This window comes from Mus musculus, chromosome 2 (assembly GCF_000001635.26).
Source record: "Mus musculus strain C57BL/6J chromosome 2, GRCm38.p6 C57BL/6J".
NCBI classification, from domain to species: Eukaryota; Metazoa; Chordata; class Mammalia; order Rodentia; family Muridae; genus Mus; species Mus musculus.
Genome location: NC_000068.7, coordinates 103,810,763 through 103,822,746, shown reverse-complemented (window position 1 = coordinate 103,822,746; position 11,984 = coordinate 103,810,763). Strand labels below are relative to the sequence as shown.

Sequence of the window (11,984 nt, the reverse complement as noted above, 5' to 3'; positions counted from 1 at the left end):
TGGCCCAAATGGTTAATGACTTTTGCCATTGGCCAGCAGCCACCTCCCTCTCTTCCTTTCCCCAGACATCTCTATGGTTCAGAAATTAGTTAGAAATGAGTCTGGGGCCTTAAGAAAATGACTACACAGTCCAAACTGTTCCAGCAAGGCAAAAAATTTAACTTCTGTAGAAGGTCTTATCAGATCAAGCAAGCAAGTAAGCCCAGCACAGGTCCCACAAGACTTAACTCCTAATGTAAGAGGGGCTTATGTCGCTTATGCCTCCCATTCTCAAGGGATTGGCTACTTTAAAGCAGCCCAGTTGGTGAGAAGAATGTAATTTTTAAAAAAGATTTATTTATTTACTTTATGCATATGAGTACACTGTCACTGTCTTCAGACACACCAGAAGAGGGCATCAGATCCCATTACAGATCATCACAGATGGCTTGGAGCCACCATATGGTTGCTGGGAATTGAACTCAGGACCTCTGGAAGAGCAGTCAGCGCTCTAAACTGCTGAGCCATCTCTTCAGCCCAAGAATGTAATTTTATGCAGAGTACCAACAAGCATTTGTTTTGATGTCAAGAAGAGTTAATCCTGGAGGAATTTAAATTTCTGCCAATTGCCCTTTTTTTAACCTTTTTTTTTGTTGTTTGTTTTTTTGAGACAGGGTTTCTCTGTATAGCCCTGGCTGTCCTGACACTCACTCTGTAGACCAGGCTGGCCTTGAACTCAGAAATCCTCCTGCCTCTGCCTCCCGAGTGCTGGGATTAAAGGAGTGTGCCACCACACTCTGCCCATTTTTTTTTAAGTGTCATTTTGTCTTGTTTAACTCTTTGATAGAAAAGATAGCAGATGGGCTGGAGAGATGATGGCTCAGTGTTTAAGAGCACTGAGGTCAACTCCCAGCAATTACACAATGGCTCACAACCATCTATAATGGGATCTGATTATGCACACAGACTATTCATATATATAAGTTATGTAAATAAATGAATCTTTAAAAAATTACAAAAAAGAAAAGTCAGTAGACTTGCTTACATTTCCCACACTCGTGAATGTCCAGAATTCTGTTTCAGTTCTTGGGGTCAGTCTCTTCTGATTGGATGTTCCCAAGGCACAACTAATTTGTTGATATGTTTAAATATTTCAAATATCACCCTGAGAATATTTCAAATATCACCCTTGAGAATACACAGAGAGAGTTACAATTGGATAGCATATAGAAGTACAGAGAACCAATTCAGGACAAAAGATTGAAAAATAATTTTGAGAACTGGGGGAAATTACATAATAAACACAGACACACATAGTAGTGCAGTGCAAAAACAGTCACATAAGATGTTATTTGACCCGAGCCGGGCAGTGGTGGCGCACACCTTTAATCCCAGCACTTGGGAGGCAGAGGCAGGCAGATTTCTGAGTTCAAGGCCAGCCTGGTCTACAAAGTGAGTTCCAGGACAGCCAGGGCTATACAGAGAAACCCTGTCTCGAAAAACCAAAATAAATAAATAAATAAAAGATGTTATTATGAGATAAATTAAGTAAAGGTTGCCTAAAACCTCGCTGTACTTTTTCACAACTTGCTGTGAATCTTTAATCATTTTGAGAGTTAAACATTAAACATTTTTTTTAAATATGAAGGAAATTTGTACAGCTAAGTGTGTGTGTTGTTTTAGTTTTGTTTCTAAGTTTATGAGATACAGTTTTGATATATGACTCAGACAGGCTTAAATTTTGTACCACAATCCTGGGAGTTTTGTTAATTACAGTAATATTTGACATATAATTTCATTTGAAATTTTGATCTTTACAGAACAAAAACTCTGCAATATTATATAGAAACTGAGGGGCTCTAGTAGGCCCAAGCATGACCACAACCGATTTTGCCTTTTAGTGCAGTCCCTCTTGCTAAAAACTGTTAGATTACATTCCTTTTTGTTTTGTTTTGTTTTTTCAAGACAGGGTTTCTCTGTGTAACCCTGGCTGTCCTGGAACTCACTCTGTAGACCAGGCTGGCCTCAAACTCAGAAATCCACCTGCCTCTGCCTCCCAAGTGCTGGGATTAAAGGCGTGCACCACCACTGCCCGGCTAGATTACATTCCTAAAGAGAGCCATGGAGGTCTATTTTCTTATTTTGCCACTTCCCTCTCCTGAGGCTGACCACCAAGGTCCAGCTTTCAAAGCAATGAAGTCCAGCAATCAAGAGCCCTTTTGGCTGCCCTAATTAACGTGTCCAATCAAAATTAAACACCTCATCCTAACACAGGGTTTCCCTTTTCCCTTAATAAACTTCCATCTGCCTATGAGCCTCATCTATCTCCCGTCTATCCAGAGGCAGTTCTTTGTTCCTCCAGGGCAAATACAGGAATGGCCCCTATAGACTCCTGTGTTTGAATGCTTGGCCCCAGGGAGTGGCAATATTAGGAAGTGTGTCACCGTGGGGGATGGGCTTTGAGGTCTCCTATGCTCAAGCTATGGCCAGTGGGACATACAGACCCTTTCTGCTGCCTGTAGATCAAGATGTAGAACTATAGGCTCCCTCTCTAGCATCATGTCTGCCTGCATGCTATCATGTTTCCTGATAAAATAATAACAGACTAAACCTCTGTAATTTTAAGCCAGCCCCAATTAAATGTTTTCCTTTATAGAGTTGCCAAGGTCATGGTGTCTCTTCACAACAATAAAACCCTAGGACATATCACTCCCCCTCTCAATCCCCCCCCACACACACCTCTTCTACTTTCCCTTGTCTCCTATCGCCTGTCTTTGTCTCTCAGGGGCAAATAAATCTTTGTGCAGGGAACGTGGTCTTGGAGTGTCCTGTGCTGACTCACTCTCTCTCTCTCTCTCTCTCTCTCTCTCTCTCTCTATATATATATATATATATATTTAAGAAAGAAAGAAAGAAAAGAAAGAAAAGACAAGAAAGAAAGAAAGAAAGAAAGAAAGAAAGAAAGAAAGAAAGAAAGAAAGAAAGAAAGAAAGAAAGAAAGAAAGAAATTCGAGTTCAAGTCCAGCCTCTATTACATTGTGAAAGGGTGAATTTGAGCCAGCCTGGTTATTTGAAACCCTGTCTCAAAAAAGAAAAAACAAGTCTTGGCAGGGTGTGGGGCTGTCACAGGGTCTCTAGGGTCCAGTGGCGGCGGCCCCGGGTAGGGGTGCGGTCCACAGCGGCCTTCCGCGGCCTCAGGACCGGGGTAGGCCGCTGGTGGGCACGGGGTAACGGGAATCTCGAGTCCCGCACTGATCAGAGCCGACTCGGCGCTGGAGGGATCGGCAGGAAATGGCGGACGAGGCGTTGTTTTTGCTTCTCCATAACGAGATGGTGTCCGGAGTTTACAAGTCCGCTGAACAGGGGGAAGTGGAAAATGGAAGGTGTATTACTAAGCTGGAGAACACGGGGTTCCGAGTGGGACAAGGATTGATAGAAAGGTTTACGAAAGACACTGAAAGGTTCAAGGTTGAATTAGACATCATGAAGTTCATCTGTAAAGATTTTTGGACTACAGTATTCAAGAAACAGATCGACAATCTAAGGACAAATCATCAGGGCATATATGTACTTCAGGACAACAAATTTCGACTACTCATTCAGCTGTCTGCAGGAAAACAGTATTTAGAACATGCGTCCAAGTATCTAGCACTTACATGTGGCTTAATCAGAGGGCGCTTGTCAAACTTGGGAATAAAAAGTATTGTAACAGCTGAAGTCTCTTCAATGCCTGCCTGCAAATTTCAGGTGATGATACAGAAGCTATAGAGCGAGCTGTCGACTCCTGGGCAGAGCATTGCACATCCTGATTTCACCTCATCGTTGGTTATCTGCGTTGGAGCAAATTGTTATCTCACCAGAGTCACATAGACCAAATCAAAGTAGACACAGGTCCTTTGACCGTGACAGAAACTGACTGACCTATTCAGTGATTTCAGAGAACTAGACACCAAGATGCAAGGCTCTTCATTTTAAACATCTTTATTTCCATAGGTGATTAGCATTTAACCATCAACTAGGAAGTGAAACTCAGGGTGTGTTGAATTGCTGTATTAAAAAAATGCACCAATCAGAATAGTTTGTGTTCAAATGACCAAAATTTGTTGAACTATAAATCTGTTTTAGTTATTTAAAAAAGCAAACCACTATGTTAAATTAAGCTTAATTTTTATTGTATTGCTTATAATTTATTTCTGTCGAGAGAATTCATATGCTTATGTAAGGATTTCATTTATACATTGTGTATATATAAATACATGCATTACTGTCTAAAAACAAGAAAAAACATATACATGAATAAATAATAAAAGATAAGAATTTTAATGAGGGGGCTGGTGAGATGGCTCAGTGGGTAAGAGCACCCGACTGCTCTTCCGAAGGTCCAGAGTTCAAATCCCAGCAACCACATGGTGGCTCACAACCATCCGTAAGGAGATCTGACTCCCTCTTCTGGAGTGTCTGAAGACAGCTACAGTGTACTTACATATAATAAATAAATAAATCTTAACAAAAAAAAAAAAGAATTTTAATGATTAAAAAAAGCTATCTTAAAAAGATAAGAAAGTCTACTTTATCTATTTGAAATATAATACAGAGTCAGGCATAGTGGTGTATGCCTTTAATCACAGCAGTCAGGAAGCAGAGGCAGGCAGATCTCTGTGAGTTCCAGGACAAGCCTGGTCTAATACAGTGAGTTCCTAGCAGCCAGGTCTACACAGAGAAACCCTGTCTTGAAAAAACAAACAAACAACAAAAATTCTTTTTTGAAATATAACACAGGTCATCTCTCTGAATAGTCATATGTAAAGGTCCTTTTTTTTCTTTCAAAGTTCTCAGGACCTCGGAGTCCCACCCTCTATGGGGTCTGCTGGCTCCTCCATCTCCCCAGCCCTCCAGCCCCTCTCCCCCATCACTGCAGGCTAGTTGCCTGGGAGTTCCTGGGCGTCCTGACTTCACAGCTTCTTTCTTCCCTTCCTGCAGTCACTGTTAACTTAGGAAAGAGTCCGTATTCACTACTGGTTCAACATGGAAATGTTTACTCCAAACAAGGATACAGGCATTGCCTTTCAGTTCTTCTGAAAAGAATCACAGACAGACAGACAGGCCGACTGGCAGACAGCCACACTTGTTAGTGACTTTTAAATAAGTGTTGCAGTTTTCCTCTTTACCCAGCTCGCTCCCAAATAAATGAGACTGGATTTTTATATTTATTTAACAAGCTTTAAGGATACAACAACTGAGTAATATTACTTTATTTTAATCCTCTAAACTAATCTGGCTACCTCCTAGTCAAAATCCCAGTGGTACTTGCATTTTAGTACTGATCTGGCTCTCTGGGCTCCAGGTGTTTTCTCCTGGTGTCTCCTGGCCCCGTGGCAAATCCCACTTCCTCTCTGCTTCCCCACTTCCCTGACGCCAACCCCTATATGGGAAGAAGTCCAGCCCCACTCTCCCCTGCTTAGTCATTGGCTGATCAGTTTCTTTATTGACCAATCAGAGAATAACTGGGAAGCAATGTTTATTCAACATTGAGATAGGAGAGTCTCAGAATAAGGATTGCAACCAGATGTGGGGCACAGAAATCAGCATGTGAATAATACATGGATAATCTTTACACACTGCACAATAACATTATACCTGCACACTCTTGATACACAACACACACACACACCCCTAAGTAAATTTTGGCCTTAAATACAAATAAATAGAATACTATTGTAGTAAAATTGCATGAGTTTTAAGGATAACTCCAGAAATGGAAATGAATGATAGTTTTTGTGTGGAAAAAAAAAAAAACCTTAATCACCACATCCTCACATGCAGAATACATGTGTGTGTCATACACACACACACACACACACAGGCACAAGCACACACACACCTGCATATCTTACTCTTAAAATTTTCACACATTCTTTTGTTTGCTAGGTTTTTTGAGACATGGCCTTGCTATGTTACCTTAAACTCATGGACTCTCTACCTCTGCCTCTGTGCCACAACACCCAACTTATCCTACTCTTTAATATCCATTTCTAAGTCCTGATTTTGTTGACCAAGAAAATAAAACAGATCACTTGTAAATTAAAAAAAAACACACACAACTAAGTGAAAATTAGCAAATATGTATTTAAATGTAATATATACATCTTGCTTTAGTTGTAAACTCAGCAATGATCTTTCACATTTCCTTACTTAAAGTTTAACAAAGAAAGACTGAAGCGATGGCTAAGCAGTTAAGAGAGGGCTCTTGGAGAGGACTCCAACTTGGTTCTCAGCACCTACATCAGGCGGCTCACAAACCACCTGAAATTTCAGCTGTTACTGAAGTTCCAGGCTATCTGCCACCCTCTTTTCACCTCCTTGAACAGATAGATGCACACACATGGTACACATAAACTCACACAGGCATGTTGAGGTCTGTTGCTATGTTTTGTAATGCTAAATGTTGGCCCCCAATGTCTGGTTGCACCCAGTCAGGAGAAAATCCTCACGGGCACCAAGTGATATTATGTAACCTTGGTTCTTAATTTGAAACTATCTGTTGAATAAAGATGCCTACAGCTTATAATGGATAGAAGAGAAGTAGGCAGGGTTTTGGTTTCCAGGCTTGGGGTCTGAGGCAGGACCACAAGAAGGAAGAGAAAGAAGGGGGAGAGAAGAGAGAATGCCATGGGATAGGCAAGTCATGAAAACATGACCGTGAGGGTTGGTCAAATGGAGTAAGAGAAGCCCAGATTGAACATGGCAAGTTACAACTCCGGGTTATTGATAAGGAAGTGATATGAATACCTTAGAGGGTATCTGCCCAGCTCTAGTGATTTAAAAGCTTATCATAAATATAAAGGTTTTGAGTCTTTTAACTGGGAACTAAATGATCCAAACAAGTCAGGGAAGAAACTCCCAATTAATACTAAATATATACTATAACATAGGCACCTACATCACACACATACACACACACACACACACACACACACACACACACAAAGTTTTAAAAAATGAATAGTGATGGCTCAGTGATTAAGAACTGAGTTGCTAGCCGGGCAGTGGTGGCGCACTCCTTTAATCCCAGCACTTGGGAGGCAGAGGCAGGTGGATTTCCGAGTTCGAGGCTAGCCTGGTCTACAGAGTGAGTTCCAGGACAGCTGAGGCTACACAGAGAAACCCTGTCTCGAAAAACCAACCAACCAACCAACAAACAAACAAACAAACCAAAGAACTGAGTTGCTGTTCTTGCAGAGGGCAAGAGTCCAGTTGCTGGCACCCACGTGGCAGCTCACAACTATCTGTAACTCCAGTTTCAAGGGATCTCAAGGGATCTGACATACTCTTCTGACCTCTACAGGCTCCTGCATGCCTGTGGTACACGTGCATATACTCACACACACACACATAGAATAAATGCTTTTTAATTACTACATTTTTAAGTTTAGCAAAAATTTAACAAAAATTATATATATATGTATATCAGATAGATAGATAGATAGATAGATAGATAGACCCCCACTGTGCATCCCTGGCTAGCCTGCAACACTCTCTATAGACTAGGCTCGCCTAGAACTCACAAGGACCCACCTGCCTCTGCCTCCCAGAGGCTGGAATTACATATGCATGCACTGCCATACTTTCGGCCCTGAAATGTATTTAATATACCTAACTACTGAGCACCATAGCTTAGCTGACCCTATTTTGATAAGTTCTGAACCCTTACAATAGCCTATGAGCAGGAATCCTAGAAGAATATCTTAGCATATGCTGTTAGTCCAGGAAACAACCAAAACTTAACATTGGAACCTGGGTTTGTGCTGAATGCATACCACCTTTCAGCATCATCACCATGAAACTGGAAGCCTGAAGTCAAATTATTTTAAGTCAGGGACTATCTGAAGTAATTAAATCGATTCTGATATTATAAATCTGCTTGGCTTAACAATTCCCTGTTCCTCTCAAGCACTTCAGATAATTTACAGGATAGACAATTCATGCTTGCAAAATCATTTTATGCACTTGAACAGTTCTTATAAGTGTTATAAATCAAATGGATTATTGTAGTAAGTCTGCTTCTTGGTGTCTAATACCTCAAAAAAAACCTGACATCTTTGAGTTTAAAATTACCAATCTAAAATAAATTACCTATCTCAGATAAAATAAGCTAGCTTGTAAGACTCTCAGTATGCTAACTCTTAAGAGTTGTATAGTGTAAGAGTATTTTCTAGGTCCCAGCTTTTATTTCTTTTCTTTTGTCCTTCCTTTTTTCCTTCCTTCCTTCCTCCCTCCCTCCCTTCCTTTCTTCTTTATTTAAAGGTAAGGTCTCACTATGTAGTCTCGGCTAAATGGATCATGCTGTACTCACAGAGATCTTTGCCTTTCTCTGCCTCCCACCCCCACCCCCGCCCCGCCTCTTGGGTGCCTAAGTTAAAGTGTGTTCCAGTATGCCCAATGTAGTTTTCTTTTTTTGAATGTTTAAAATTATATCCTATGCATGTGTATGTTCAGGTATGTATAGGCACATGTGTGCCATAGCATAGTCATGGAGGTCAGAGGGCAACTTGTGGGATTTGGGTCTCTCATTCTACCATGTTAGTCCCAGGGGCAAACTCACTCAGGTCACCAGGCTTGAGGCAGGGCCGCATTAGCCACTGAGCCACCTCACTGGCTCTGGTCCCAGCTTTTTAAAGTCTCAGTTCCACATAGATAAACTGAATGTCAGGATTATGTGGTGCTGACACAAGGAAAACGTTTCCGAATGCACAATGACCAAAAGTAGACTCGCAGCCATGCCACGGGGAGGGGACTATGACGGCTCAGTGGTCAAAGGCACGGGCAAACCTGACAGCTTGAGTTTGATCCCCAGGACCCACTTGAGGAAAAAAAAAGGCTCCATAAATCACCCAATGACCTCCACGTGTGTGCACGGCACATGTGCACGCCCTACAATAATAAACAAGAATGTTCAGAGAATCAAACACCAAATGAGCTTGAGGTGGTTTGTGGCCTCATTCACCGGCAACACAGCTTCGCTTCAGCCTTGGTTCTGAACACACGACAGGCCATCCAGCACTCCAGCACCACGATGGCTGCCTGACACACTCGGCTCAGACTTGAAACTGCTGTATGTTGTGAATTGTAATATTTTTATGGTGCACACAGGTTCTCTTATAGTAACAAATTGGTTTTATTATAGAAATCAAAGGTTTAATTTTTAAAATTAAATTTACCCATTTTACTTTGTATATATGAATTTTTTCTTGCATAATACATCTATGTACTATGTGTGTGCTTTGTGCCTGTGGATATCAGATGAAAACCTTGGGTTCTCTGAAACTGAAGTTATGATGGCTGTGAACCACAACATGAGTACTGAGAACTGAACCTGGGTTCTGCAGGAGCATGCACTTTAAACTGATGAGCCATCTCCAGCCCCCAAACAAAAGTTTCTAATATTTTCCTAACAGCATTCCTCAGTATCAAATTGGTATACCTGTGGGTTGTACTGCTAGAGCTGTTTATTTTAAAGACTGTGTGAGTTGCTGGCTTGAGTGTCATAAATGCATTCCTGCCTCCCTCTCTCTCTCTCTCTCTCTCTCTCTCTCTCTCTCTTTTAAGATTTATTTATTTATTATATGTAAGTATACTATAGCTGTCTTCAGACACACCAGAAGAGGGAGTCAGATCTCGGTACAGATGGTTGTGAGCCATCATGTGGGCACTGGGATTTGAACTCCGGACCTTCAGAAGAGCAGTCGAGTGCTCTTACCCACTGAGCCATCTCACCAGCCCCCTGCCACTCTCTAGTATGGATTTATGTAGACTGGTGGCCTCAGAACTGACACCTATAAAATAGTGACAGCCTTTAATCCTAGCACTCGGGAGGCAGAAACAGGCAGATCTCTGAGTTTGAGGCCAGCCTGGTCTACACAGTTAGTTCCAGGACATCCAGCAACCACATGGTGGCTCACAACCATCTGTAATAGGATGTGATTACACACCTCTTCTGGTGTGTCTGAAGAGAGCAATACTGTACTCACATACATTAAATAAATAAGCAAATCTTTAAAAAACATACATACATACACACACACACACACACACACACACACACAATATGGATCAGTTCTCAAAAGCATTGAAGAAAATCTACTCCCTGAGGCATCAAACATTAATTTAAAATTTAATCATTATGTAAAAATAGGCAGAAACATCACTCTCATTATGCAAATTTTCTTTTTATCTTTAATAAATTACATATTTACCAAAGAATTGTTTTCTTGTTTCAGTGGTACTCGGGAGTTGAACTGGGAAAGCATGCTATCATTGAACTATAGCCCCAGGTCAAAGAACTAGTTTTAAATACACTTCTTTGGGGTTTATTTTGAATAAATATTTGATTTGTGTCCAGTGGTATGTTGGAGAAGGCAGTTGGTATGGTGTACACCAGCTTACTAGTTGACTGATAAATTTTCAGGCTATCTGATGGTTGTGGAAACAGTCATTATGTATTATCAATAAGGTATATTTAAAACTACATAGAAATCAATGCATTAAGTATGGGTGCTTATCAATAAACTACATTTAAAACCAAGTTAATAAACACTCAAAACTTGTCAGGCCTGGTGGCACAGCCCTGTAATCCCAGCTACTTATAGGGCTGAGGCAAAATGATCTTAAGTTTCAAGGTCAATCTGAATAATTTAGAGAGCCCTCTTTTTTTTTTTTTTTTTTTTTCCTTTCAAAATCAAAAGGGCTAGAGGTCATGGTTCACTAGTTGAGAACTTGTCTGGCAGGCTTAGAGCCCCAGTACCAGGACTGCCTCAGTACCATAAAATGTAGAGGTGGCTCTGCAGTTAAGAGAGTTTGCTGCTCTTCCAGAGGATCTAGGTTTGATTCCCAAAATCCATATACTAGTTCCCACCACCTACTGTAATTCCAGGTCCAGAGGATCTTCCTCTGGATGCTACAGGCACCAGGCAAGCACACAGAACACAGGCAGTTACACACATAAAAAAACAAAAACACGAAAACCAAAAAGTAAATATTCCCTGTTGGAGAATGGCTCATTAGTCATTAAGGAAGACCTGATGGCTTTTTTTTTTTTTTTTTTTTTTTTTTTTTTTTTTGTGGCGCCACCTAGGCCCTCACCTGAGTCAAGACGGAGCTGCGTATCTCCTTCCCTGCCACTGGCTGTCAGAGACCCAATGAAGTGGATGGTGAACACAGATTTCATACTTTCTGAGAAGTGCATGGTCACAGAAGTAGCTGCCGGTACTCTGGTGAAGAGTGGAAGGGTTGTGTAGTTGGAATCTGTGGTAGGGACAACAAAAAACTTTCCCATGAAGCAAGGCATCTTGGTCCACATCATAGTGTACCTGCTGTTGAGTAAGAGGAGTTCTTGTTAGAGACTAACCAGAACTGGAGAGAGGAAGTGCAAATCTATTCAGGAATGTGTTACAGATGCCAACCTCAGTGTTCTTAATTGGTTTATTGGGGATAAAAGGAGAAATATATTCTCTGAGTGACAGGTGTTACTGTGCCTCAGCAGTTAGGGCCCAGAAGAGCTAGTAGAATCCAAAAACATTTCATTCCCTCTAAAAGGGATGATGTCCTTACCTGGGTGTGGTGGTGCTTGCCTTTAATTCCAGCACCCAGGAGGCAGAGATAGACGAGATGATCTCTGCGTTCAAAACCCGCCTGGTCCATCCTGGTCTACAGAGTTCTAAGACATCCAGGATCACAGAAAAACCATGCCTTGAAGGAAAAAAAAAATGATGTCTGCCAATATGTCCTCAGAAAGCCCTTAAAAAGAAAAGAAGCCCAGAACCAAAGCACCCAAGACTCATCATCTTGTCAATCCACATACTCTGTAACACAAACACCAACTTGTTGTGTAGGGGGCGGGGCCGATGCTAAGGGCCTGGTCTCCAATTGGTTCATTTTTGTTGTTGTTTGTTTGTTTGCTTGTTTGTTTCGAGACAGGGTTTCTCTGTATAGCTCTGGCTGTCCTGGAA

At 41.3% G+C, this 11,984-nt stretch overlaps 1 pseudogene; it reads left to right on the top strand.

Moving 5' to 3' along the window:
• On the top strand, nucleotides 3,080-4,252 carry Gm13880 (predicted gene 13880; annotated as a pseudogene).